Source organism: Taeniopygia guttata, chromosome 2 (assembly GCF_048771995.1).
Source record: "Taeniopygia guttata chromosome 2, bTaeGut7.mat, whole genome shotgun sequence".
Lineage (NCBI taxonomy): Eukaryota > Metazoa > Chordata > Aves > Passeriformes > Estrildidae > Taeniopygia > Taeniopygia guttata.
Window position 1 is genome coordinate 63,779,961 of NC_133026.1, and position 26,999 is coordinate 63,806,959.

General features: G+C 44.8%; 2 long non-coding RNA genes across 10 annotated transcripts; one reads left to right on the top strand and one right to left on the bottom strand.

Annotated features, from left to right (window-relative positions):
• Positions 1-1,093: 1,093 nt before the first annotated feature.
• On the bottom strand, positions 1,094-26,999 carry LOC115493763 (uncharacterized). Of its 9 annotated transcripts, XR_012053877.1 has the most exons (7): positions 26,232-26,999; positions 25,704-26,050; positions 24,979-25,124; positions 23,678-23,956; positions 16,189-21,741; positions 1,767-1,883; positions 1,094-1,653 (listed from the first exon to the last, which is right to left on the bottom strand). It is a non-coding gene; the product is annotated as an uncharacterized lncRNA (long non-coding RNA). The 9 variants fall into 9 exon arrangements; XR_012053881.1 differs by lacking the exon at positions 26,232-26,999 and having other exon boundaries at positions 24,979-25,092; positions 25,704-26,223; XR_012053883.1 differs by lacking the exon at positions 26,232-26,999 and having other exon boundaries at positions 23,678-24,022; positions 24,979-25,092; positions 25,704-26,223.
• On the top strand, positions 6,804-8,338 carry LOC115493762 (uncharacterized). Its single transcript, XR_003958697.4, has 2 exons — positions 6,804-7,427; positions 7,929-8,338. It is a non-coding gene; the product is annotated as an uncharacterized lncRNA (long non-coding RNA).

Genomic DNA, 26,999 nt, shown 5'->3' on the forward strand with positions numbered 1-26,999 from the left:
TTCCACTGTTTTGCTTTTGGATTTTTGCAGTTGCAAGGTTTGAGTGCTCCTCCTTGCAAGAGCATCCTTGCTCATCCCTCAGTACACTAATGGTGCCAGAGATGGTAACAGGCCCTGTGGGCTGAATTCCCATAGGAAGCCTCAGTCCTCACCCCAACACAAACACTGAGAAGCACCCTGAAAAGAGCAGTGAGATGCACACATCCACAGGCTGGGCCCATCCCATCCAGTAACAGTGGACATAAAAATTAAGGGGAAGAAGATGAAGTTGATGGCCTTTTGACCTTTGGGACTTCTCATCTGCACACAGGCCTTAAGGATGAGCAAGGCAAAACCCAACAGTCTATATTTCCCAGTTTGGTTTTTTCTCTCACTTTGTCTTATAGAGCAGTGGTTACCCAAGAAATCTGCTGCCTGCTGATTTTCATTTAGGGACCGAGCCACACTGGTGGGAAAACCAGAACAAGCACAAAAGTCATCTCTTGGCCCGCCATGCTGCTTGTGAAACACCATGTAGAGGTAAAGGCCTTCAGGTTACCATGTGGAAACCCAGCTGTGATTTACACCTCCTCCTCATCCTCCCTCCAAGGGACAAAGGGCTGCCTTGAGGAGGCTCATTTCACCCTGCAGAGGACTGGCAGCATAACTGCTCTCTTTGCTGCTTGCTGGCAGGGCACAATCCCAGCTTTTATGAGTCATCCACCTAGCCCATGCAGTATGGGATCCACAGCCTGGAGTTCCAGCAGTGCTCACACGAGCCTGTTGGGGAGAAAACTTCATGCCAGGGATGGCTGCCCTGCAGTGCAATATAGAGCAGTAGCAGTAGCAAGGGTGATGGGAGATGGGGAGAATCGGCTGCCTTCTGCTTGAGCTCTCGTGACTGAGCAGAAAAGTGAAGTGAAAGAGCACAGTGGGAAGTTGCAAGGTCACGCTTTGGTTCTAGTGTTGTCCAGATCCTTCTGCAGAGCCTTCCTACCCTCCACATGCATAATTTGTCCCATGTCACTCTAACTAAACTTAAAACCCCTTGAGGTAAGTTGGTGCAACTTTCCCATGAGTGCAGGCTCCTGACACTGTAAGATTAACAGCCGAAAGGAAAAAAAAAAAAAACCTACTTTAAAGTATCTTCAAAACCTCCATCTTTAGGTAAAAGATAAGTGGCATAAACACTCAAAGTAATGTGCCCACAACCACAGGCAGTTTTCTGTTAATTCATGCTAAAGTACTCCGAAAAGGGAGGTCACCTTCCTCCCAAGCTGCAAAGATGACTTCAGGGAGGAGCTGTGACTACAGGTGTCCCTGTGGTTTGAGTGCTCCTCCTTGTAAGAGCATCCTTGCTCATCCCAGTCTTGCCTGAGTGTGTGAGGGTTGGCATGAAATATAAACAGTAGCAAGCAGATGGTTTTAGGAGGAGAAAATATCAAATTTATGGCCAGAGATTGTGCTCACAGTTACAACTGCAGCCTCACCACCTCCTCCTCAATATTGCTACTAACCATGCCACAATGGCTCCAGCCCTCTGTACAACACCTTTTCCACAGCCTGGTCATTGCACCCTCAGAAAAAAAAAAAAATCCAAACAGGCCAACCTGTTCCTCAGAAGACACACCAGCATGAACTCTGCTCCCCAGCTACACCTCCAAATGGCAGGAGCTGCAGAGGGGGAAGAAGGAAGAAAATGTGGCTTAAACAGAACTCCTTGATTAAAGAGTCAGCACAGGAGGAGATGTACGTGCACCAAAGTGCCAAAGACTGCCAAAACTTACCTAGAATTTACTTGAAGAGCTGGGAGGAGAGCAGGGAGGTATGGCCACCTAGGCTTCCCTCAGTTAGTGCCTGTAGCAAGTGCTCGCAGTTCAGGAGCTGTGTCTCATGGTCCTGTGCTGTACATAGAAAGTGTCAGTCAGTCCCTCAATATCTTATATTCTTTGAGATCCCTTTCAAAGCCATTTAAGGGTATCTAAAACAACATAGGCACAGTTTGCATGACAAATTCCACACGCTGATACACAGACTTGGTGGTTTTCAAAAGTGCTAAAGAAATAAATTCACTGTATCCTGCTTCATGCTCTGCATATGGCACCATGCTCCCAGCCTAGAAGGAAATAAAACAATCGCTATATTGTATGATACGGGTTACAATGAAGTGGCTATTTTCTACTGTGCTTTCATCAAGGTCCCGTCTTTCCAGGATGAAACCTTTATATTTGGGAATACTGAGCAAATTTATTCTGACACCCGTTCCCTGGGGAAAGTCTTCAGCTTCTCAAAGATGGGCAATGGATGCAGCATCTTCACAGTCAAAATCCACTAAAGCCCACTCATTATCACCAATCTCAGGTGAGCTAATTAATCCTCAGTAGTAATGCCTTATTTTAATTTTCTGAACTCTGTTAAAGCAGGACCAAGTGCCCTTAACTCCTCTAAATCTAGGAGCTTGATTTTCAGCTCACTTCATGGTCTGTTTTTTTCTTTCACTCTTGCACTAAATCACATACCACAGACCACACCATGGGAAAACCCATTTCTTCAGGCCCCTGTCCTAGCCCAGGAAAAAGCTGCTTCTACATGGAAGGTGTCCCTTCCCACCCAAAATGTCTCTGAGATAAAGACTACTTGAGTGGGGATAAGCAGAGTCAAAGCTGCATGAAGCTGGGCTGACCCCGAGCATGGCCAGGGCACTTGGCTCCCCTGGGAAGAGCCAGGAGATGCCTGGCTGGGAGCCAATGCCTGCCCAGAGATGGTCTCCTTTGGGGCTGTTGATACCCAGCAACAAGTATAAAATAATGTCACATGAATGTGTTGGGGGCACAGTGGCTGCTCCTGAAAATCTGAGCCAAAAGTGCTCATCCAGGGCTAAGTAGTGAGTGAACCGGCAGATGCACAAGCCTTCATTCTCCTTCTTGCTGGATCTCTTTAGCTACAGGCTCCATGGTAAAAACTTACCTGCTGCAACTTTATGTAACAATTATGTCACCATTAGATTTCAGAAAGCACCTGCAGAATCCAGTTAACTTACCACACCAAAAAAAACAAGAAAAAACAAGGTACTTCAGATGAAAAGATAAAATTATGACATTGTTTTCAAGGGTGAAGCCTTTACAGTTTATAATTCAATATAACCCTCTATTTGCACTCTTGACCAAACTTTAATGGAAATCCTTGGGAACTTTACTTAATACACTTTAATGATAAAATGTAAATAAGGCATTTTTAAAGCAGGTAACAAACTTCTTTTGAAAACAATAAAACATTTTGCCCACACCACCAATGTTACAGGTGATCCAACTGAGAGGCCAAGTGGACAGAAACTGGACACTTTTTCCTTTCTATATGAACTGGTGTAAGTCAACAATTCAGCTGGTCATTAAGCATAAGAGAAACACAGGGGTATGCTGTGGCTATAGCATATTCAGCTATGGGTTTATATTCAAATATTTTTACAGTATCTTTTACATTGGTGCTTGGAGACTCCCAGGTAGTCAGAGATGCAATTAGATAAAAGAAGCTATTTGACTTTTCATCCTTTTTCCTTCCTGCCTTGCTTTTGTGGGTTTAAAGCACAATCTTTCAACTAATTAAACACATTTGAATATTCTGTTGCGTGTGCAATGAATGTATAATTAGACTCAAGAGAAAGATTAGGTGTTTTTGAGTTGACACTAACACTTCAGCATAAAGGTACCCTAGGCACCACTAAAAGTAACCTATGAGCTCCTGCTAATAGCACGCTGTCTCTGATCTCCAGAGGATTATTTTACTCTGGGGCTCTTATAGGAGCCGTATACTGAAAGGGGCCTGAAACAGATACCCTGTAATTTACATCCCCGCTTAGTGCCTCGGTGAGGAAAGGCGGCCTTTGCTCCAAATTGTAAGTGTTTCTTTCCTTCTCTGCTTTTCAGGTCTGAAGTTAAGGCACATGATCTTCAGGGTGCAGAATGATGTAAGGAACTTCTGGGTGGTTTCAGGGAAGAAAGTGTATTTTTTTTTTGCCTTTTTTTTTTTTTTTTAATTCATATTCAGTACCACTTTTTTCCCTATAAACACAGGGAAACCTCTTAAATAAATTATACTAGGCAAAGCCCTGCCTGTCTGCTCCAAAATTGAAGATAACTGCTGCTTTATCCTCACCAAGCACTACCTCCTTTTGCTATTATTTACTATACCTCATAAATATCAGTCCTTTTCCTTTCCTCTACTTGGCACTTTTCCCATCAATTTTACGCTGCTGTGTTTTGTTTTTGTTGTTGTTTTTTAACAGAGGTTACCCTCCCAGCCACCCATGATAGTGATTTTTTTTCTTCCCCATTTTGTGGTTGGACCAGCTCAGACAACTAGATAAATATTGTGGGGAGCTGACCCTTAAAGATTGGGTTTGCCTGTATTTTTTCACAGAAGTCTTTATTTCCTTAAGTTGTAGGTGGTCTCTTTAAGACAGCAGGGAGACAAACCTGGTGTAGTGAAAGGAGGGGGAAAAGAAGAAGCAGAAAAATCCCCTTAGGATGTTTCCTGTGGTTAAGACAGAGTAAGGAATATTTTCAGAAACAGTAAGAAATATTTTAGGGCAACTCCAGAAAAATTAAAATTCAAATCTTCTGTGGGGTTCAGTGAATTCTGCAAATTGTGGCTTTCCTCGAAAACCCGAAGCCAGGCAACTTGAGCCTGATTTTAGAGTGAGTAATGGGGACCCTGGCATTTCTGTACGCCTTGGCAGTTGTGAAGAGGATTGTGTGGGTTTTTTAAGATGCCGGTTTTTTCAGAGTAAAGTTTGCTTAAAAAAACAGTGGGCTAGCTACTGAAAATCAGCCCTTATCAACTATTGTCAGTCACAGATCCAGATGAGGGGCAAAGCTCCTTTACTAGCAGTATGGCTTTAGCGTAAACAATCTGCAAATTTCCTCTTACCTGAAAAAGAAAATGATACCTGAGCAGGCCAGGAGATAACAACAGACAGGCAGCCTCGATGTCAGCAATACCTGTGACATTGCTGGCATTACCCTCGGGTTAGCATGGCAAATCACACCGTGCCATTGCAGTTCAGTCCCTTTTCAGTAGGGTCAACCTCCTTAAAAAACTTCCTCCTCCAACAGGAGGCTGGCTTACATTTATTGTTGTTGTTTACACTGTCAATAGGATCGCTACTGAGGAGAACTGTACTGGAGAAGATGTAGGATCTGTGTCAGTGTACTTTATCCCTGGATTTCATCACACATAACTTCACTGCAACTGCTTTGCTTTACCCCTTGCTCAACAACAAAGAGGCACCCTGACTTCAGAGCTTTGTATCTGTGCCCAGACTTCAAGGCTAACATACCTCAACATTGAGAATGAAGTGTAAAATCTCCTTTACTGGTCCAAAAGCATGCAGTTTGGAAAGTTCAGGGATGAAGTGGGTGCTCAGTTAGAGAGCATTGTGTGCTGGTCCCAGCTTATGGTGGCCAATGCCAAACAAAGCTGCTCCTCTCCCTGGGCCGTAGGTAGTCAGGTTGGCCCCACTGACACTCTTCTGCAGCCCACCCCTAGCCATGGTAGAGCTGCTCTGTGCCACTCACCGTGCTCTGCTTGTGGGCCTTTCAGGGTCACACGTACTTGACATAGGGCATCTCCTGGGACCCTTCTTCACTATTCCAAAAGCCTTTTCTATTGGGAAGGAAACCCCAAACTGCGTCTGCCTATTCACATAGAAACATACCAAGTATCTCAATTGGAGTTGCAGAGGCAGATTGCTACATTTAATTACCAGTTCCAAGGGCTGAGACAGTGAATGACAGGTCAATTCATGCAGTGAGCTAGCAAAGATTGCTGATAAATGCTTTCTAATTGAAAGGATGATAAAACAACTATTAGTCACTGAGGAGCTTGAAGAATGAGTTAGTCCTGGGGTTTTTTACACATGAAGAGCAAGAAGTGCTAATCTCATCAGCACTCTGTTGTCATTTCCTACCAGCCTAGTCACTGAAAAGGCCCAGGAGGGATCATGAGTGACATTGCAGAGGGGTGACCAGTCACTGCTCCCTCAGTCCTATTAAGGAGATTTAATAGAAATAATTATTAGCAACGTGGATAAAGTCTATTGGACTCTGGAGAACATCAGACATTTCTGTGAATTAGGGAAAAACCAAAGAACAAAAATAACCTCTTGCACACAGCTCCATTGGGAAATCAGTTGTGTTAGCAACACAATGTATCCTTTGCAGAGCACTTTTCAGCCCAAAGTGTAAGATGAAGGCCGTGGCACCAGAGGTCCAGGTACTCAAGGCCCCACTCCAGCAGTAGCGATAATCTGCTGCATACAAGCAGTTTGAAACTTGGAGACTGAACTTTGCCCTAGGAAAACCTCTGCATGGGCACATGTACCTGTTTGTCACTCAGGCATTAGGACAGTCACTCTGGGAGCAGGGCACAGCAGTCATACAAGACGGGAAATGCTCTTAGGTTGTCACATCAGAAAAATTCAGTAGAGCTGCACTGCAAAAGCCCTGTGCCTAGACATGACCCAAAAGTTACCTGCATTAAGTGACACAACACTGGGTGCTGGGAAATCAAGAAAACAGCCACCACCCATTAGCAGGAATCTCTGCTGCCTTGTTTCCACACTATGCAATGATGGATTTTTTTTTTCAGCTGCTTCTCTTTCCTTTCCTTCTCTTTGGCCAATCTTCCTAGACCAGGAGAAGTCCTCAGTGAGACTGCCACTGTACCTGCGCTCTACCTAACATGAAGGGCTACAGCCCTGGCTTAAGCCTCTGGCTACTGCTGTCACATGGATAATCATCCAGGACACTTGCACACACCACATGGTAGCCATTCCAGAGGTGAGCTTGGGACATGGCCAAGTGACACAGGCCACAGAACACATATAAAGTGAGATTTTTGCCAAAGGCAAAAGGTCAAGTCATTTTTGCACCCTTAAGAAGCAGACCTCACTTTCTGCGTTAGAACGTGCCTTACTTTTCCTTTTCTGCCCCACCAACATCCACACAGAGTTCTCATTACATGGTATTTGGTATCTGCAGTGTGAAGCCTGACATTTTCCAGGAGGTTGCAGCACTCCCAAAAATGTGTTTTCCATGTTTAACAAGTGACAGATTTACTGTCTCTCCACCAAAACTTGTGTAAATTCTTTCCTCAAAGAAGAGCGTTTTTCATGGAAAAGAGTGTGCCTGGCTGGTGCATCTGACTAGCTATTGACATGAGGGGAGAGACAATATTTACACTAACCAGTGTGTGAAAGTAGACCAATGATGGCATGATAACTGTGCTTGTATTTATGGATTCAACGAGTTTGTAAATAATTCCAGACCCCCAAACTCTTGGAAGTCCAGATCAGTCTTGGTCAGCTCATTCTTCTTGTGCTCAGTATCCTTTGCCTCAAGTCAAAAGCCCCTGGCTATGGACAGACACCTTCTTCACAGTCAGATGTGCAGGTAGGTATTTTGGCAGAATTGCATTAGACAAGTCAGATCAGCAGCTCGGCCAGTAAAATCTTAGAGATGTAACTTGCAAAGGAGGGACAGAGCAAAACATTCTTCCAGCAACTGTGGACCAACATACCCAAAGTCAGGAGTGTAGTGGCTACTAGATAGCAATATTATATTAACATTTAAACTAGGAGCCTCATGTAGTGCCTGACCATGAATGAAGGTCACCTTGGGCCACTTACTTTACACCACATCTCAGATTTGATCTCCATATGCTCTGCATATTATAATTATGTATCAAATATAGTTATGCATATATAAGTATGCATCAAATATATATTGGTTTCATTTATGTAGTCTCTAAGAGTACTATCCCCGTTGCACAGGCACCTATGCTGGTATAAAACTTTTCTTTACTGACTAAGTAAAATATATTCCTATGATATATTTATTTATGGATTTTAAAAAATTTATTTGTTTGTACTTACATAAATATTTCTAACTTAGGGATAAACTGTGCCACTCTCCATCTATACAAACTACTATGTGTCCATTATCACTGCAAGCTTTTCTACTTGTGTTTGGAAAATGCACCTGCTGAAGCAACCCAGTTCGTGATTGTGGTGGTTATAAAGGTTCAATATTCCTCCCAATAAAGGCTCCCCAGCCATTTTCACACATACTGTGGAATAAAAGAAACATATTTCAATGCCACAGAAGCTTTTCTCCTGCAATCCATGTTTTCATCATCAGCGAATATCCTTTGGATCAAAGATTGCTGTTTGATCCCAGGAAAAGGTTAATGGTGTTGGCAGTGCTTAGGCAGTTGCACCAAATGGCCTACCTAAGGGTGCACTACAAATCAGATCAGGCAACTGATCCCTTTTTTTTTTTTTAATAAAAACATATTTAATTTTTTAGAGTGCCTTTTTTTTTTTCTTTCAACATTTTTTCAAGCCGCCTGCAGCTGCATCCTCCATCTCCTCAAGCTACAGCCTGAATTAGCATCCATTTAAATTAATAAGACAGATATCCCAAGTTTTATATTTCATGCTTACAGCCAAGCTGAGCAGATGTGATGCATGTTTACAAATGCAGAGACATTTTGGGAGTTGCCTGTTTGATGTCTGTACTTGTTTTGTACACACTCCTCATATTGCAGTGAGTTCTTGGAGGAGGATCCTTCCATGATGACTTTACTAAATTAAAAAAAATGAAGCCTCCTTCTGTTTTAGTCAAAGGGAACTTGGCTTAAAGCTTTTCTTTTTCCTTTTTTTTTTCCAGTTGCAAGATATCTCTTTAGCCTATCTAACTGTGTCATCAGTAATTAGGCATGTAAAGGAAACCAATCTCAACAGGGATGTAAGATTTAAAACCTGCCAGTAAGCAGTAGATAACAACTCTTTTTAAGCACAAGCTCTTCAAAATTATGCTTATTAGTGGAATAAGTCTCTGAGTCAAACTCCCAGATAACCTAACAATAATTAATTTTGTTGAAAAGAATAAGCCTCAACTCTTGTGCTGACCATAGGAATACAAACCACTAAGATAAGGCCTGGACAGAGTTCCTCTAGGCTGGGAAGTAGGAACAGCAGTGTAACAATTGTGAGGAGAGATAGCAATGTAAAAAACAAAAATACCAACAAAACCCCAAAAAAACTTCCTAACAGAAATTTAGGTCTGGGAAATGCATGTCAGCCAGTAAGGAACTCTGTTCCCGTTAACCTGGAGATTCACAGTGTCCTGACCAGGTACAAACCACAAGGACCACTTTGGGGGAACTTGTTTCCTCCAGTGGTGTTTTTCATCAAAAAGTTTTCTCTGATAGTTACTGGAGCTAAGATTACCCAAGCAGAGAGGAAAACAAGGCAAAGCATAGATATTTTGTGATAATACATGTATTTCTATATCTCTGTACACACACAATCACATGCAAACACAGAGAAGGTCAAATGTGGAACTGAAGAGAGCAGTCCTTTCTCTGGTTAAATGTCTGCATACGTAACATCAGGTTCAAACACTGAGGTGATATAAATTGGAAATGCTTTGTTTAAGTCCATAGGGTTAGGTCATTTGATGCTCATCCAAAATATCTTCTCTAAGTATGTAGGCAGGCCATGCCCTCTTAAATCTGAGCAGATCCACTGAGTCAGAGATTGTTTACAAATAATCAGTTTTACTCTTTTTTTCCTTCCACCTGGAGCCTATTAATCTATAAAATTTGGGAAACAGTGAAAACCCACTGCAGTGTATTGTTAGATTTTGAAAAGTCCTGCATTCAACAGTTGGAGTTACTTGCAGGAGTTAGATTAACTAAGTTGCTCTGGCAACACAGTTCTTGAGATGCAGTCAGCAAACCAAGAATACAAAAACAAAGAACCCACAAATCAAGCCCACAAGGACAGGCAGCTAGTTCCATTGCTTCTGACAGCAAGGTAGTATAAGCCCTGCTTTCATTTGGCCGTGTGTGTCCTTAGCGATTTTGAAACTGGGAAGGACCTATTAGATATGTTGAATTGGGGTGCTGCCAGTAGCTATTGCTTTCAAGACCTTTACACAGCGAGATGGGAAGAATGTGTCCATGAAATAGATACTGGAGCCTGTGTGTTTGTGCATGTGTGAGTGAACTTCAGAAGGAAAAAGCCCTGAATTAGTTAGATCTGTAAACTTAGCTCCCTTTGGGAGAACTCCTCCTCCAGAAACCTTCTGCTTTTTCAGAAAACACACATTCTTATTATTCCAGCTCTGTCATATATTTTGTAATTCTGACATGAAGTGAGATCAGTGTCTACATTGGCATGAAGGACTCCTGCAATTACGGCACAAATGAGGAATAAAATATCAAGAACTGCTGCACACATATACACACTGATGTATAGGAATGTTTAACACGCTGCTTAACATTCATGAATAAGAGTGCAGGTGTACCCAGATACATCTCTATCTTTGTTTTTATAGTTTTCACTTAATGACTTTATTTAGTCAAAAATCTTCTATATCACAGAAAGAGGCTTTTGGAAGACACTTGGAAGTTGAAAGGACACCACAACACTTGCCTGTCTGTTTCCATCTTGCATCCATACCCTGTGATTTTAATTCCACTTCCAAGTTGGGCTGAAGTGGAAGATAAACCAGGTGCCACTCCAGAGCATCACTCTGATAGGGAGACAAAGACATGTGTGGATGGAAAGCAGCTCAGAGGACATAAAGCTGACCACTGGAGCATTGCTTGCTCCACCCCTTGACTCCGTGCCACTTCCAGACTTGCCTTGTAGCAGGCTCCATGAGCCCTTTTATCAGCCCTGACACCCAGGAATTGCCTGTCTTTGTGATTTTAGAGCTCCCTGCTCGCTCCACAGCTGATAATGGAAGCAGCCAGGCATCTGGAACAATTGGCAAGTCCCTATTGCTCTCCCATGGAGCGGGGCGTGCCTTCCCATCCATTTGCTGTCCGGACCAGGAGTGCAGGAAGGGCCAGGGGTGCCACCCCAATGCAGCCATGGCAGCTGAGCTCAGCTGGGAGGCGCCTGCAGCTCCCAGGTTCAACCCCTCCACATCCAGTAACTGGAATTTCTCAGATGAATGCTCCTGCCCTGGAACTCACTCCCCTTGGCAGCTGCTCAGACCTTGAGTCTAATAACCTTCAGGGCACCATACAAACTTCATTAATTTTGTTTAACCTTTTGTTTAACTGAAGTACTTCTACAGTTTTCTCTGGGATTGAGGCCTCCATGGCAAACAGGAGTGAGAAACAAACTTCTTAAGTTTTTCTGCTAAAGACAGCAGGGCAACAAAGTACCCCATGCTATCTAAACCAAAAAAATAGTACTGAAATGTATACAAGAAAACAACCTTAACATTGATAAACCTAAAAACACTGTCTGTAAAGAGTTGACTGCCACTGCTTGTCTCTTTGGCAAAGAAAACATTCCTGACACAGAGCAGGGCCAAGATAAAATGCAGAATTAATCTCTTTTCTTCTTTAATTTGTAAAAACACCTGCTATACTAAGGATGCAAGAGAAGTATTTCTTTCCTCTCTGAGCAATTGCTAGAGCTGCTGCAGAGCCATTTTGCAATCGTGAATACAAAAGCAGATAGTTCATCTGGCAGTCAAGCTGTGATTATGATGAAAGTCTGAAGATTCTGGTGCTGGCATATGCATGATCCCCTGTGCTGCAGGTCACCCAGTATCTCTTTTTTTTTTTTTTTTTTTTTCCCATGTCACAATTTTGTCGTGAAGTTTCTGAGCCCCGTGCCTGTGGTTTCAGACTATCTCCTGCCTCAAGTGAAGGGATTGCCTCTGGGAAAGACAGCTTAGCTAAAGGCTCATGTCCTAGTTGCCAGTATGAAGTAGGGGAGGGGAGAAGTTTAAGGGATTTTAAAATGTTCCCTGTAATTTGACAGTTATTAATCATGTTCCAGCTCTCTTAGTGCCACCAGCTCCTTCATAAGTTGGTATGTACCTGCAGAACTCCAAGGGTTTCTATGGAGCTACATAAGGTGAAAAGAAAAATCCCTGAGTTGTTCCCAAAGCACTTCAAAATTAATTGGCTAGATTGTGGTTCTGAGGTTTGTTGAGGTTTTTCAAAAATCCTAACAATTTCTGTGGCCCAAAGCAGGGCTGACTTTCAGAGTCAGCGTGGTTGGAGCACGTTGCATTTCCCCAAAGATACAAGAGAGAATCATTCCACACTTTGCCTGGATTTGCAGTAACACTGGAGGTATGTGAATCACAGCGATAAATGTTGCAATGCACAGTGGATTCTTGATTCAAAGTCTTCCCTTTATGAAGCTTTCCTATCTCTAAGAGAGTATGATGTACTCTTGGGTAGATCCCAGATGTGGAATCCCACTTCAGCAAACCACACTGAGACTTTTGTGGCAGAGATGAGTCCTGCCTTCCTGGCCAGACAGTGCAAACACAGCTCAAACCCATTCATCTCCTTTGGGCTGGACCTTGTGAGACCTGGAAGAAGGAAGAAATTAGCACTACATTTTGTGGCTCAGCCATAGAAAAAGGACAATCTGTATATGGCTAACACCTATTAACCCAACCATTAATTGTCCATACACTGGGCTTTCAGCTCTGCATATTTTCAGTTTGATCCCAGTAAGGCAAGGTAGCATCCATCACAGATGTGGCCTCAGTGTTTTGAGGGGAACCAGGCAAAACCTTGTGACTTCAGAATCAAGATCTGCATCCATATTTTGTAGTTACTGCCCAGCCCTGCTTTGCATTAACAGTTTTGGAAAACACCATTGCAAGAAGGGAAAACCAAAAGTTTCCTACTCTGTGTGATGAAGATCCCAATTGGGAAATCACCTACCCTGCTACTCCTGCAAACAAGATGCCAGACATAAATATTTCACCTAGATGAAAGTAAATACAGATCCTTCTACTAAATCTGCAGCCCCAGACAAACAGAAAAAGCTTACATGAAGGTGTGAAACCAAAAATGGACTTCAGCGGCATGAATAGGCACAGTGCTGGGTAGCACAGGGAAGCAGAGGTGAAATCATTTAGCAAGAGTACCTGGTGGGAATTTGAGTGACTCACAGGAGCAGCAGCTTTCATTATTTCAAACCATTGAAAAACACCCTTGGTCCCCACACCAGGGTGTGGCTGCACATATTGAAGTTGTCTCAGGTATCAAGTGGTGGAGGCATCAGTGGGGCATCTGGGTACCCCTAGGACTCCTCCCTGCCCCTTGATTCCCAGGCAGAGTGGCAGGATATGCACATGCTCTGGAGGGCTGCCCACATTCCTGATGTTTCAGGCAATCCATGTGGTGGGGGAAGGCAACCCCTTGCCTGTGATGCACCCCTGGAGGGATACACTGGCAATGGGACCAGCCTGTGTGCTGCTGTGAAAACTTTGATCTTCCACCTTCTGAAAAAAGTAAAATGGTGGGAAGGATAGAGAGGGGAGAGGAGGTCACAGAGCATGTAACCACCCAGAGATATTGCCCACCACCTGGGAATCCCCCGAGCATGGGAGAGAGCTTCCTTTGCCAGAAAGCTCAGCCAGCTGTTTTCCCAAAGGGCTCACTGGGGCTACATAACAAGGAGCATCTTTTATCCTCCTCTGTTTTTTATTAAGGAGTTAGCAAGCACTTTCTTAATTCATTTAGTGACATGTTTCCTTCATTTCCCAAAGCCAGCCATCCACTGAAATTACTGACCTTAGTAAACACCCAAAAAGAGTACCATTCTTTTCACAGAAAAGCTTGGCATTAGTTCCCAGTAGCAACTGCAGAATCCTTATGGAAGAAGCCAATTAAGCAATAAAGCACAATAAAGTACAGCCTATTACACTAACATAATAATTCACACCTACAGTATTGCTACTAGAATCACACCTGCAGTGTTGCATAAAGCCAAAAGGCATGAACTGTTAAAACAAGCTAGCCAGTTTTTTTATTACGATATAATTTCTGCCTGGGGATACACTGCAGAAAAGATAAAATATTGGTATGTGCTCTTATCAGAGTGTGAATAAAAATCTGGGTTTTTAAGGGAAATGACCAAGTGGTTTAATAGTAAAGTCCAATGGAGCCTGATTAATTTAAAACTATACAAGGCCAAATGCTGAAAATTAGCTAGTGGGGTGGGATTCTGCAGCAGAACAGGAAAGGAGTGGATGAGGTGACACCATGGCATCTCGCATCTGGTCTGTGGCCTGCTATCATGGGGCAGGTATTTAGCTGACCTTAACTGAAGGACCTCACTGAATCCAACAGAACTGTTATGTACATAGAGCTAGCTGCTGGGCTGGAAGTAATTTGATAGAAAAAAAAATTAAGTGCTTAGTCTAAGTATCTAGTATGCTTTCCCTTTGAAACATCCCCCATTGATAACTATCATAATTACACTTCCTTGCTCTGGTTGGTTACAGAGGAATTAGACAGCCATCATCCATTCTTGCTCTGTGATGAGTTTGAGCTGTGTTAAAGGCATGGGACATGGCACTACTCAACCGTGTCAGCAGAAGGTCATCCCATCCTGAAGCACTCCCAAACAAGGAAAGAACTAAGAAGATACAGACAGGAGAGACCACCTCTCTTATGGCACTCCCCAGATAGTTCAGAGAACAAAAGAAAGGTGTTATTTTCTTATAGCATGAATGGAGCTGGATGTTCCCATTTCATTTGGTTATGACCCTAGTTGGACCAGTTCCAGGATATAAATGACAGAGTCGTGCTCTGGTACTCGGGAAGTACCTTTTCCATTTAGAATTGTGGCTGGCCAGAGAGCAGAGACAGCCTGCTCCTGCTCCAACACCTGGAAGGTTCTGGGGCCTCATGGGGGAGCTGAATGCTGGCATCCAGTCTTAGTGCACCTGTAAGAATGCCTGAAGCTGCCCCTGGCATCACAGTCAAAATAAAGGCACTGCCCATTCCCACGCACTGGCTAAGAAACCTACTCCTTACTGTGGGCTCCTTTGACAGGTTGGGGCCCTGACTAACAAGCCCCACAACTTTTGTGTCTCCTCATCACCCTGATGGCCCGAGGCTGGTCACCTCAGCCCTACTATCACATCCTCCTCCTGCCTGGCCTCCCCAGCCTCTGCTTTCCTGTCTGCCTGACGAGCTGCCACAGAAACAACCTTCCCTTCCCACTGCTTGGACCTTGTCCCCAGGTGCCCCTGGGCAGGGATGGTCGCACCAGATCTGCTGTATGGAGGCTGCAGCCACCTTCCCTGGTAACACTTTAACTCTAAAGCAGCCAGGCAGGCAGGTGAAAGGTCAGGGTGGTCCCTGCATTGCCCCTGCTGACAGAGTCCACGTCCCTGCTGTGGCACACCAAGGTCCCACATAAAGTCTGTGGGAATCCAGGGCTTCCCTCTGGCTGCCCTGGAGGGCCTGGGACCCTGGCAGGGGGTCAGAAATGCCCCTGTACAGAGCCCCGAGAGACACGTCTCTGATCTCTGTCCATGGAAAAGAGTTTTCAATCTTACAGGATGAATTACAAGCTCTGAGTGTTTGATATGAGTAATAATTAAGTGTGACACGGGTGCAAGAGGAAAATTTTAGGATTCTAGATTAGGGGTTCAGAGGGGACAAGATGGAGGAAATTGGGTGTGTCTTGTCCTTTTCCTCCTTCTTCATGTCCTCCATGTTTCACTGTAGTGTTGGCATTTTTCTATTGGTTTAGGCTGGGGACACACTGCTCAACGTAGATGATAGATATTGGCACATTATTGTGAATATAGCACACGTAGTTTTTGGTATATAATGTTTGTAACCTCCCACTGAGGGGCAGAGCCCCACACGCTGCCCTGCAGGACAGACCTGCGGCAGGGCAGCAGAACATGTTAGAGATAAGCAAGAATAAACAACCTTGGAAACAGCACAGATGAATTATGGCTTCTTCTTTAGCAATGGGGCAGAAAGACAGAGACTTTTTACAATCTTGGAATCATCAATACCTCAGATTCCGACACAGTCAGCCTCCCCAGACTGGGTGTCCATCCTGCCCATGTCCTAGCCTGCATTCTGGATCCCCAAGAACACCTTGGGGACAACAGCTAGGCATGATGCTTGCCCACCACCAGATACAGACAACTGGACAACACTTGACTTCAAGCCATGTCCCTGTGCCCTAAGTGGCCCTCAGATCTCCAGACCATGGAGTCTTCACAAGTCCATGTGTGACAAAACTCCAGGCATTCTGTGACGTGCTGAACATAGAACCTGGTGGAAACCCCATAAATTAAAGCCCACAGAACTATTCAGGATTACCATAATTAGTTAAACAAAACTTACCTTCTGTGATGTCCATGGAGACTCGTGGTCCCAGCCTCCACTGCTTCTCTTTGGAGCTGAGACGTTATCAGGGGCACTTCCCTCAAAACTGGGTTGAATTGCAACATTTTTCTGTGGCAGTGTTTGCTTTGGTCTGAGGATTTCTGTTGCAAAAGAAACAAACAAACAAAAAAAAAAAAACCCCAAAACACAACAAACAAGTAGATAATTTCTAGGAACAAATTAATGTGTTTAAGGACCAAGTTGGAAGAAGGGGGTGAGAGAAAAAAAAAAATAGTGAGGGACTTTAGAAATGCCTGGAACATACCCAGAGCTTGTCCTAAAGTGAAACGGGGTGAAAAAGGGTCAGATATTTTTCTTTCAAATTTGTATTCTAACTGTTTAAGTGGCTCCTTGAAAACTTGTAACAGCCAAAAGTGTTTTTCACTGCTCTGAAGTAAAAGTAATCTGGTCTTCCTTTGTTTTTGTTATGAAACATCCCTTTACAAAGGTATATGCTGTGCTCTATTCAGCTCCCAAGCTGCACTACTGAACTACCACAAACACATACCATTAATTCTAAAACCTAGGGATACAGGGGAAGGGGAGTGACACTTTGTACACTTTTTTTTTTTTTTTTTTTTTTAAAGAAGCCATTTCTAAAGATGTGGCAAGAGGGGGAAAAAAAGTGCAGAAAGACACATTTTATATTAAAACCAGATGTGGAAAGTGGGGGAAAAAATTAGGTTTGTGCCAACCAGCATCAAGGAGAATTTTTTGTGTTTCAGCTTTGGAGCTGAATCTGTAGCACGCCGTGCCACATGCTGATATCCATCAGTGTAATGACTGTGGCATCTTAGCAGCATAACACTCCTGCCAGCAGAGAGAAGGGAGTTGGTAAACTAAAATCAGCCTCTTCTCTCTGTCTATTACGGTATAACCTTTTGGACAGTTAGCGAAAACTGGTTCAAACTGTGCTGCCATCCAAACTTCAGACTCATTGAAAAGCCTGCCTTGGCCCCAGGCCAAAGTCCAGTGTTTTATTACCAGTCTCATGTCTTTCTCTCCTTTGCCTTCCATTACCCACTTATTTTCTATAGCTTTTTATTTATATTAAAAAAAAATAAAAAAGAAGAAGAAGAAAATAAGTATCCTTATAATACAACTATCTTAACAAATTCTGGTAAATGTCACAGACCTCGTTAATTGATTCCACATCCAAAACAGAAGACTTGGGCTATTTTTGTTGTTCAAAGCTGTACATTGGCCAACATCCTCTGCATATAATTAACCCCCTATTTCCATGGAATCTCTGCATTAACTTATTACAGACTCAGCTGGTAATGAACTCCCTGGAGAAGTCCACACACAAACATTGGCCATTGGGTTCATTGCCCACGTGGATTAAACAAAAATTAATCTCATCTATTTGGTTATTCATTTGGTGTCTTTAAATTGGAGGCGTTTTTCTGCTTCGTTTGATGCACACAAAGAAAGAGGGATCTGGCTACTGAACTTTATCCAGAAACATCCATGTGTGGAGCAGATTAATGGGAACTTTTCATACCCATAATAGCTTTACAGCAACGAAGTAGAACACGCAGTTCTCCCCGGGTGACTATAATACTCTGGGAGACAGGGAAAACAAATGTGGCTAGAAGATAGTAATGTTTTGCTCATCAAGTGCTGTGTAGTTTAGACATCATTAAAGTGACGTGTTTAGAACTGAACCTGGGAGGAAACTCACATTTTGTTAATGTGGGGTTTTTTAGTTTAGTTTAGTTTTGTTTTTTGTGCTGCACTCAAACTTTTGGACACTGAAATAAAAAGAAGGATGTGACAGACAGAGATGTCCCAAAACAGCTGCTGGTATCAAGTAACCACATGTAAAATGGTAAAAGGGAATTGACAGGCAGACTAGTAAGGAAAAGAAGTGGAAGCAGCAGGGATTACTGACTCTCCCTCTACCCACTTCTCACTGGAAATGGTGATTTCTAAATAAAGAAAGCAGAACAGATATTTTTATATCACTTATAACTTAACTGGTAGGAACCACCTAGTTGAAATCCCACAGAGCAATGTCCTTCTCCAGGCTTTGCACTGACCACAGCTCAGCCACCTTACTGCTGTGCTTTTCCCCATGGGATAAGACAGGGTAAGAATAGCAGTGTCCTCTGGAAAATGCTCTGAGAGCAACCAGAGAAGACCTTAAGTGGATAATTCTAAATAAACACACTTCTCTCCTGCCTCCTCTCCACCTCTCAAATTCTTTCTCAAAAAGAGGGTGCTCCTGAGTTTTGGGGTTGCAGTCTTCAACACCAATCATCACTATACCATGTGGGGATCTCTGGTCCCTTGGGCTCACACGGACGTGTCCTGAAGAGGTGTCATCAGGACCAATGGTCTCATCTCCCTGTCATGGACACAAAAACTGCTTCTTGGCATTAACTGGCTTTGTCAGGTCAAAAGCATCAAGGTCATTCCATCTGTGCTAAGGAACTTCCTTGACCAGATCCTGACAAATTCATGCTCTAACTTTTGTGGACAGTACTAATCCCATTTCTTGCATGAGATCCAAATGTAGCAAACCTGCCTTTCCTGTAAATGCCCCTCCCTGCCTCACATGCGATTTTGGTTCTATTTAGAAAATACTTGTGACTTGGAAAGGTATTTATGCAAATTTTCAGTTGAGGGTGTGCCATGTGCTGTGAAAACCCACAGTACTGCCTAAGTCACCTCCTTGTACAATATTCCTGCTGTTGTAGGACATTGTGGAAGACGAGCAGACCTGGCCACGTGCTTCAGGGCCCTTGAGATTTCCCCTGGCCCAGACAAGTGCTCTTCGTGCAAGCCAGGGATGGAGCCCCTCCAAGACCAGCACCTCAGAAGTGGCCTGAGCAGACTGAAGGGCCATATGCAGCACAGCCCATTCCTCACAAGGGAGCTGCTAGCCAAGATCAATGCTGGACAAAACCTCTGTCTTTCTCTGCAATGCCATCATTTTCAGACCGGGCTTTTCAGGCTCACCTAGCACTTGCTCAGGTGATTAAATGTTGGGGTGGCAATTCCCTGCCTAACAGCACCCAAGCCAGTTGGATTACACTTCCCTGGTGTTTGTCTACATGCATCAAAGCCTTGCAGATGAGCAGGGGCAGATGGGCTTGGAGGAAGTTGAGCGTGGTGGCCCAACTCCTTCTTGGAGGCATCTCTCTACTCCCGCCCCCCACCTCTCCAGCCAGCATCCCCCCAGGCACAAGGCTGAGGCAGCAGCTAGCTGTTCCCTCCTACATCCCCAGCAGCTGCTGTCCCCCTGCCACCTCAACATCCCGTTGGTGTGGTGAGCTACATCAGTGGGAGAGCAGCCAGGGGTCACTGGTGTACAGCAAGAAGCAAAAATGGTCAGTGTGCCATCTCTGCAAACAGCCTGGAGCCCCACAGTGCAGGAAGCACAGATGGGTGAAGCCCCTTCAGGAGAAGGGGACTACCTGCCCTGCACCTCAGCCTTGCAGGAGGGAGTGGCGGGAGCCGTGTACCTTGTAATACCTGTTTCGGATGCACCTGAACAGAAAGCATTATAAATCGCTGAAGGGCCTGGGAAAAGAGAGAGCATTCACATCCATGGCCTTAAGTGCTCTTCACCTGAAAACCACCTGCTGAGATGTCGCCATGACTCTCATGGCAATGCCTCCAGGGTGGTGTGTCCCCGGGTGACATTGCCGTTCACCTCCTGCAGTTTGAAAGATGAGCAACAGGACTGCGACTGGGTGCCCCATGCCTTCTGTGTCATTTTCAGACTGGACAGAGAGTGGATAGACTTTATTCATCCAGCAAAGGTCTCCAGTCACTTCTGACAGGCTGCCACTACCTACTGGCTGACATCTGCCAAAAAAGGAGAGCAGAAAGCAAAGGGTGTACAGAAAATGGAAATGAGGCTTGAGGACAAATACCAAAGCCAGTGAGGATGTGGCTGAGACCCACCCACTTCTGCAAAGCAGCTTTGCGAGTTCTTTTGCCACCAGTATTTAACCAGTCAACCAGTTCATCTAGTCAGCTACGTCAGCAAGCACCTCTGCTCCAACCACACCACTCTTGTCCTCCAAGCAGTTGCTGTTCAGCACTGTTCAGGCACACCACTGCCAGCTGGAAACACACTGGCTCAGGTACTGAAGCCATGCAAAAGGGCAGCAAGGCACACGGGATCAGTTAGCTGCTGGAGGCTGACACAAGTTCTCCAACACAGCTGCCCAGCTCACCTTCTTCCAGGCACAGGGTGCCTTTTCCCAGGAACAGGGTGTCTGGCTAGATTACAGAAAGCAGAGCACAGCTAAGTCCAGGGCACAGCAAGAAGAGGAAGCAAAGCAGAAGTGTCACATACGCTCACTGCATCAAACCCAACATCTAAAAGACACTGCTGTCATTGACTGTACATAGATAATTTCTGCAGGCAAACGCATCAGTTGGACGTGTCCAGGCCCATGTTCGTTACCAGCTTGGAGATGAAGTTGGTGGGATTCCTGCAGTGCTGAATTACTTGGCTCATTGCTAGCACACATTCTCACATAAAAATTTTTGCACCAGAGTGCAAAAAGCATTGTGTAAGAATTGTGACTTTAAGATCAGGATTGCACCTAATCTAGCAGTCTTTATTTCACAGTTTCCATGAAAACAACAGTGCGATTGCCCTTTATTCAACATTTACTAATGCTTCTAAAATACTGGGAAGAATGTTGCTAATCATCCATTTCCTTACGCTTCACAAAGGAGCTGAAATAAACCCTTAAAAATTAAAAGACGTGCAACAGCCAGCAGAGGTCTGTAAGCTGCACCAGTTAAGTAACCAGCCAGCAGATTACAGCACAAAAACCTTTTCAAAGGGAACTTGATAGCAGAGCATCACTGAGAATTCCATGAATGAAGATAGCTGAGTTGCCTCTGAGGGACGATTCTGCTGAAAGTCGATGAGACCCTAGGGGAGAGATTGAGGGAATTCATTTCTCATTCAGCCTGAAGTATTCTCAAAGCAACTTGGATATCCACACCAATATCCAAAGCCTCCTGCTCAAGCACCCAAAATTCAGACCACCCACAACTTCCACACACATCTTCCCCAAGGAGAGTCGAGGCTTGCCTAGTGGATCCAGAGTTTCCCACTTTTCTGCTTCTCATATTTCCTGACTTCATGGAAACTACCCTCAATACAGGAGGGAGCTACCTGCCATATTAGCAGGGAAATGTAGCCTGGAGAGGAAGATGAGGAGAAAGCCACTCCTTCTGCTCTTCAGCCAGTTCCAATCATCCTGCAAGCTTTGCAAGGCTCTGCAAGGAAGAGCAAGAACCTTGGGGAACCTGTGCTTCATGTGATTGCCAGGTGACATCTTCCCAGGAATCTGGTGAAGGGCCAGCTGATGGAAACAGTGACCAGGCAGCACACTGAAAACCCTGGGATTTCAAAGGCTTCCTTGAAGTTTAAAACTTGATGGCCTCCATCACGCACTTCCCAATCTGACTTCCCATGATCACCATACATTTTTTCTTTATTCTTTATGGTGCTCTGGATGAAAGATACCAATCCATCTGTAATCACAGAAAAAGAATATTATAAAAAGTCCCAATAAGTTGTTGGGACCCAGTAATTTCTGTGAATTGCATTAAGTTCAGGAAAGAAAAAACAGGAAATTGATCTACAGTAAAAGCAGACAATGCTGTGTCAGGAAAGAGTAGAACTTCCCTATTTATCAAGCTGGGAAATGTCTGCTGGGGTTTTAAAACCCAACCTTTATGTGTCAAAAATGTAAAACTCACAGCAGAGCCAGGCTTCCGAAAGTTTATCTACACAGTTGCAAGCTTTGTATAGACATGAGGAAGTTCTCCCAGCCCAACAAATACCATGATTTTTACAGTGAGTTATTCAGGCCAGCTCTGTGAATGTGTATTTAATTTTCAGTTTATTTTGGTTTAGACGAAAATTACTTCAAAATCAATTATTCTGGTTTCAAACCAAGTTGTCCACTTTGTAACAATTTTAAACTTTGCTCTCAGTTTGCTCTGCAATTTTCCCACAGAGCAGAGGAAAGGACAAGTTTTATTTCACACCTTTGTTTATTTGTGAACTCCTGTGTGGAGCTAGACTTGTTTTAGAATAAAAGTACTCATGTAGGGACTCAAGTAACAAGAGAGTTAGAGCCCATATAATTATTTCTGAACATTCTGTGTGTGTGCCAGCTTTGTATCACAACACTCATACTGTATGCCAGTTCTGACGTCATGACATAACTTGTTGTAATAGATTATTTGGGGATTAAAACCAAAACAAACAGGTATTATAAGGAAAAAATATTGCCACATGAGGGCATGCTTCATCTCTTTCAAAAGCTTGCCTTTTCAACTCAAATCTAAGGCAAGTTATATTTTAAGACCTAGTTTTAGAAAAAGGAAAAGTCAGGTTTTATTTATGATTTGCTAGGTTTGTAACATACCAATTAAGTGCAAAATTAGCACAAACTTTGAAAAGAAACATTCTTTGCTTCCATCCGTGGTCACACTATTTTCCTGTGGTGACAGCAACATGCACTTTGGGCTTAGGGCAGAGGAGATGAGCTATCTCAATGCATAATACTCATGTTCTGTACCACGTTGTGCAAAATAAGCACAGCACAAAATCCAAACACAAAGTTATGAAAGACATAAATTTCACCTTTTGCCCAATGGGAACAGCTTCCCGGCCGACCAGGCACGTCAAGGCAAAGGGAGGCACCTCGTACAGTTCTCTTGCAAAAGAAGGGCAGGGTTGCAGGGTTCCCCAGGGTTTCCCAGCTCTAACACACCACTGGATCTGTCTCCTCCCACAAAAGTCTGAGTCTGCAGCCCCTTGACCGTGAGATTGCTGCCAAACCTGCAGTAGACCTTCCTGGGGATACCTCAAGTCACATGGTCACCCCAACAAAGCGTTCCCTGCTAAATCCCTCTTTTAGGCAAAACTACCATCATCAAGCTTTCAGTGCCTACCAGGTCATTTATGCCAGCAGCCCAGAAATTAATTAGGCCTGCAGACCATACTGCAGACAGGCAGCAGGAGGTTAATCTGTCCACCTAAACAGCTACGTCAGAGAAGGAATCCTCAAGGCCACAAACATTCTCTAGTCCTGAAAGGAGGATTTTGGACCCGTGGTGGAGCACAGTGATTAATTAGGAAACCACAGCATCCAAGTGTTTGAGTCACTAGAATTAATTTTTCTTCTAGTGAGTCAGAGTATCTGCACATTCTTGCTTCCTGGAGACTTGAGTAGTCAAACTTGCAGCATCTCACTCTGGTATCACATCTGTGTCATGGAAATGATTTCAAAAACAGTAGGATTCTCCCAGCTAATTATATTCTCTAGTCAATATCCACTGATGCTCAACATGCTACAGGATCTGACTTGAGATGATTTGTTAAAATCAAATGGGAGGGTGTTTTCCCACATTCCAGAGGAGCAGGGTCACACACAAAGTTTCAGAGTCTGCCACTCACCTGACCTGGGCTCAGCCATACCTGCCAGAGGAGCACCAGATCCTGGAGCCTTTATCCTTGGCTGATCCAGGGAAGCAGGAAGTTGCAGAGCCTGTAGCTCTCACAGCACACGGCTGCACAATTTTAGAAGTCTGAGCTTGTGCTGACTAAGATGTTCACACTGACGATAAAAGCCAGCTCACAGGGGAAATCTTTCTTCGGTTTCTCCCTTTATCCAAGAGATGTAAATTCACTGTGTCTGTCTTTCACCACCGCACCCATGCTCCAAGATGACTTCATCTGGCCACAAAAAGACAGACGAAACACGAATGCTCCGATGCTTGTGAAGACAGGTGCAGTAAAAGCCTTAGGTGGAGCAGTAAATAAGTTGAGAGAAGGGCTTTTAATCCGATGATGTGGAAAATACTGAATTCCCACATATTTTTGTTGTTGCAAACGTCTTTCAATCATAAAATTGAAAGATGCCAGGCTTTATGTTCTCACTGTAAAATATCACATGAAAATGCACTGTGGTATTAGATGGGAGCATCACAGGTATTCTGTGCTAATGGTAACTACAGTTTTGCTCTTTCTTCTGTCATTGTACCAAAAGTAGTTTTGAATTTATGCCAGAGCACATAAATACCTGGGCATTTACATTTGCACTATGCCCCTGGAGGGGCAGACCTGAAAGAACAAGAACCCTGGTTGTTTAGGAAGGGATCAAGTTTCTCCTTATCTCCCTTGCCAGGCCATGAACTGCTTTTTCATGCACCTCCTGGCTTCTCCACCAGCTTTTGCACCACAGCCTGAACCCACCCATCCTCCCAGGCCACCCCTGCTCCAGAGTCCCGCAGCTCCTGGGGGAGCTGTAGCCAGCCACCCCTGCCAGCTGGCTTCGACCGCTGCCCCTTCCTCAAGGACTTTGCACAGCCAGCTGGTCAGCAGGACCCAGAAGGGCTGCACTGCGATTTGCTAAGAGGTTGGAAAGAGAAACTGGATCCCCCAGAAATAAAAGCAATGGCAGGGATATGATCAGGCTGTCCTCCTGAGTGCTTAGGGAGAAGATAGGCTTCCCACTCGCTTGCCTGGCCCCTGGTACACACAGCAGCAATGTTATCTGCACCTCTGAGCATCCCAGGCTTGCCTGGCATTGGGAGATAAAGGAATTCTATCATATCTTTAAAGAGGGACAGGCTGTGTGAGAGGTGACCTGTGGCCCCATCTCAGAACTGGCAGGAAAAGGTCAGCGAGTGTGTGGGAGCAGGAGTGAGGGACACCTGAGTCACACATGGTAAGAGCAGCCTGGCACAGGCACTCACCCAGCTGGGGCAGCGGGATGGCCCTCCCACAGCTTCCTCTGCTGAGCAGTGTTCTACGTGCAGGAATGAACTCCAGTACCCGAGGAACAGCCTTCCCATCAAGCAGGGAGGGAGCTGCAGAGAGCAGGGTGAAAGGGACTGTCAGTCTGAAAAGCACACAGGGGAGAAAAGTAAAAATTATGGAGCTGAGCCAAGTAAATAAAAAAAGAACAAAGTGAAAATAAATAGAGTGAAGTAAAGAAATAAAGGGGAAGGAGAAGTAGCCACTTTCTTACTGGCTCCTGTTTCAGCAGCACAGTCCTCTCCTAGCTCATGGAAGGACAAGAGTGGGTCTCACAGAGCTTTTTCCTAGGAGGAACATCACCCAGCAGACAGATCCCACAGCAGGGGCCTTCTGTGGACAGCAGAGGAGCTGACCTCCACCCACAGTGGCCAAGGAGGCTGCCCCACTACCAGGTGGGTGGCAAAGGGGCCTCCACTCTCCCTGTGCTCCTTGGCCCAGTCTCAGCCTGACCCATACCACCATTTCAGACATGGCTCTGGCTGGGAGTCAACAGGAAATCAACACCCCTGTCAAAGTCTGGAGCAGCTCAGAGGCCACAGCAAGCCCTCTGCAGAGCTAGCACCACTACTGCTCCCAGGAAAACACACGAGGGGAAAACACTTCCTTTTTCAGTTCATGCCCTCCTGAATTAGGCAGGACAAGGACATTTGACATCACTTACCCATTCAGGCGGCCTGTGCACATCCCCGTGGGAGGACTGCTGCCCAGTACAAAATCTTCAGGGAACATAAGAGGGCATTGGAGATGTCCTCTTTTCTATGTCCACAGCATTGGCTGGCTCACCAGCTTCTCCAAAACACACTAGGACACATGCAGCAGGGGCAAGATGTAAAATCTCCAAGTCCTTAATTTCATCTGAGCTTTGATGCTGTTTCTGACCAGCCACTGTTTCAGCAGGTGGCATTCTAGCCTGGGTTCCAGTATGTGCTCTTGGAGGTCTCTCTGCCAAAACCTGCCCTTTCTTCACATCACTGCAAGCATGACCTGCCTGGGAGGGTTCCCTGAGTGCTGAGGACAAAGGAAAATAGCAACATTAAGCTTAAAAGGCAAAATCACAGCAGGATTCAGGCACCAAGCTTCCTTTTGTGCCACTGAAAATCCCATCCAAAGTCCCAGCAAAGGCAGGTTATACAAGTCAAACCTGCCCACACACAGGCACCGCTGTCCCTGGGACTTTTGCTCTACTCACAACAATAAATCTGTTTGTAAAGCACCAGCTTCCTGCTCCAGCTTCACCACTTGTTGCAGCATCAACAAGCCCCCACCCCCAGCTGCAGTGCTGCTCCTTGCCACTCATCCCATCTCCTGACTGGAGCCAGCAGGGCAAAATCCTGTCCCCCAGAAAGCATCTCCCTCTGCTCCACCGACCGTCCTCCTGCAGCAATCGTGGCACTGGTGGCTCTTGGGAAGCTGCCAGGCTCCACGTGGCCACAGCCAAGGTGCGAGCACGTTTTGCTTGCAAAAGGCTGCAGCAGAGAGGCAGCCAGCAGCTGGGCTGAGAAAGCTGCTGCTCCTTGCCAAGTCTACATGGTCGCCATAAAAGAAATATTGCCGGGCTTTTCATGGCGTAAGAGCTAAGCACGAGCTCCCACTTCAGCCCAGAGACAACTGCGCCTGCTTCTCTCTCTGCAGAGGAGAATTCCTCTTTGACCGCACAACAGGCATAAGGGAAACAGCACATGGCAGCAATCATGGGAGAGTGGCAAACAGCCATCCAAAGTGGTGGTCACAAAGCTGTCCAGCAGCTGCAGGGAGAGAGGAGGGGGGGAAATGAGCCAGAGGGGGATGGAGTGGAGGAGGAAGGGAAGAAGTTTTAAAGATAGGCAGATTAAGGGCAGCTCCTCAAATGAGTCAAAACTCACTGAGACGTGGTTACATCTCCCTGTTTAGCAGGAGGCATCCACAAATTAATAAAAAGGAATAAAACCTGGACAACTAGGAAGTTGTAGTCAATCAA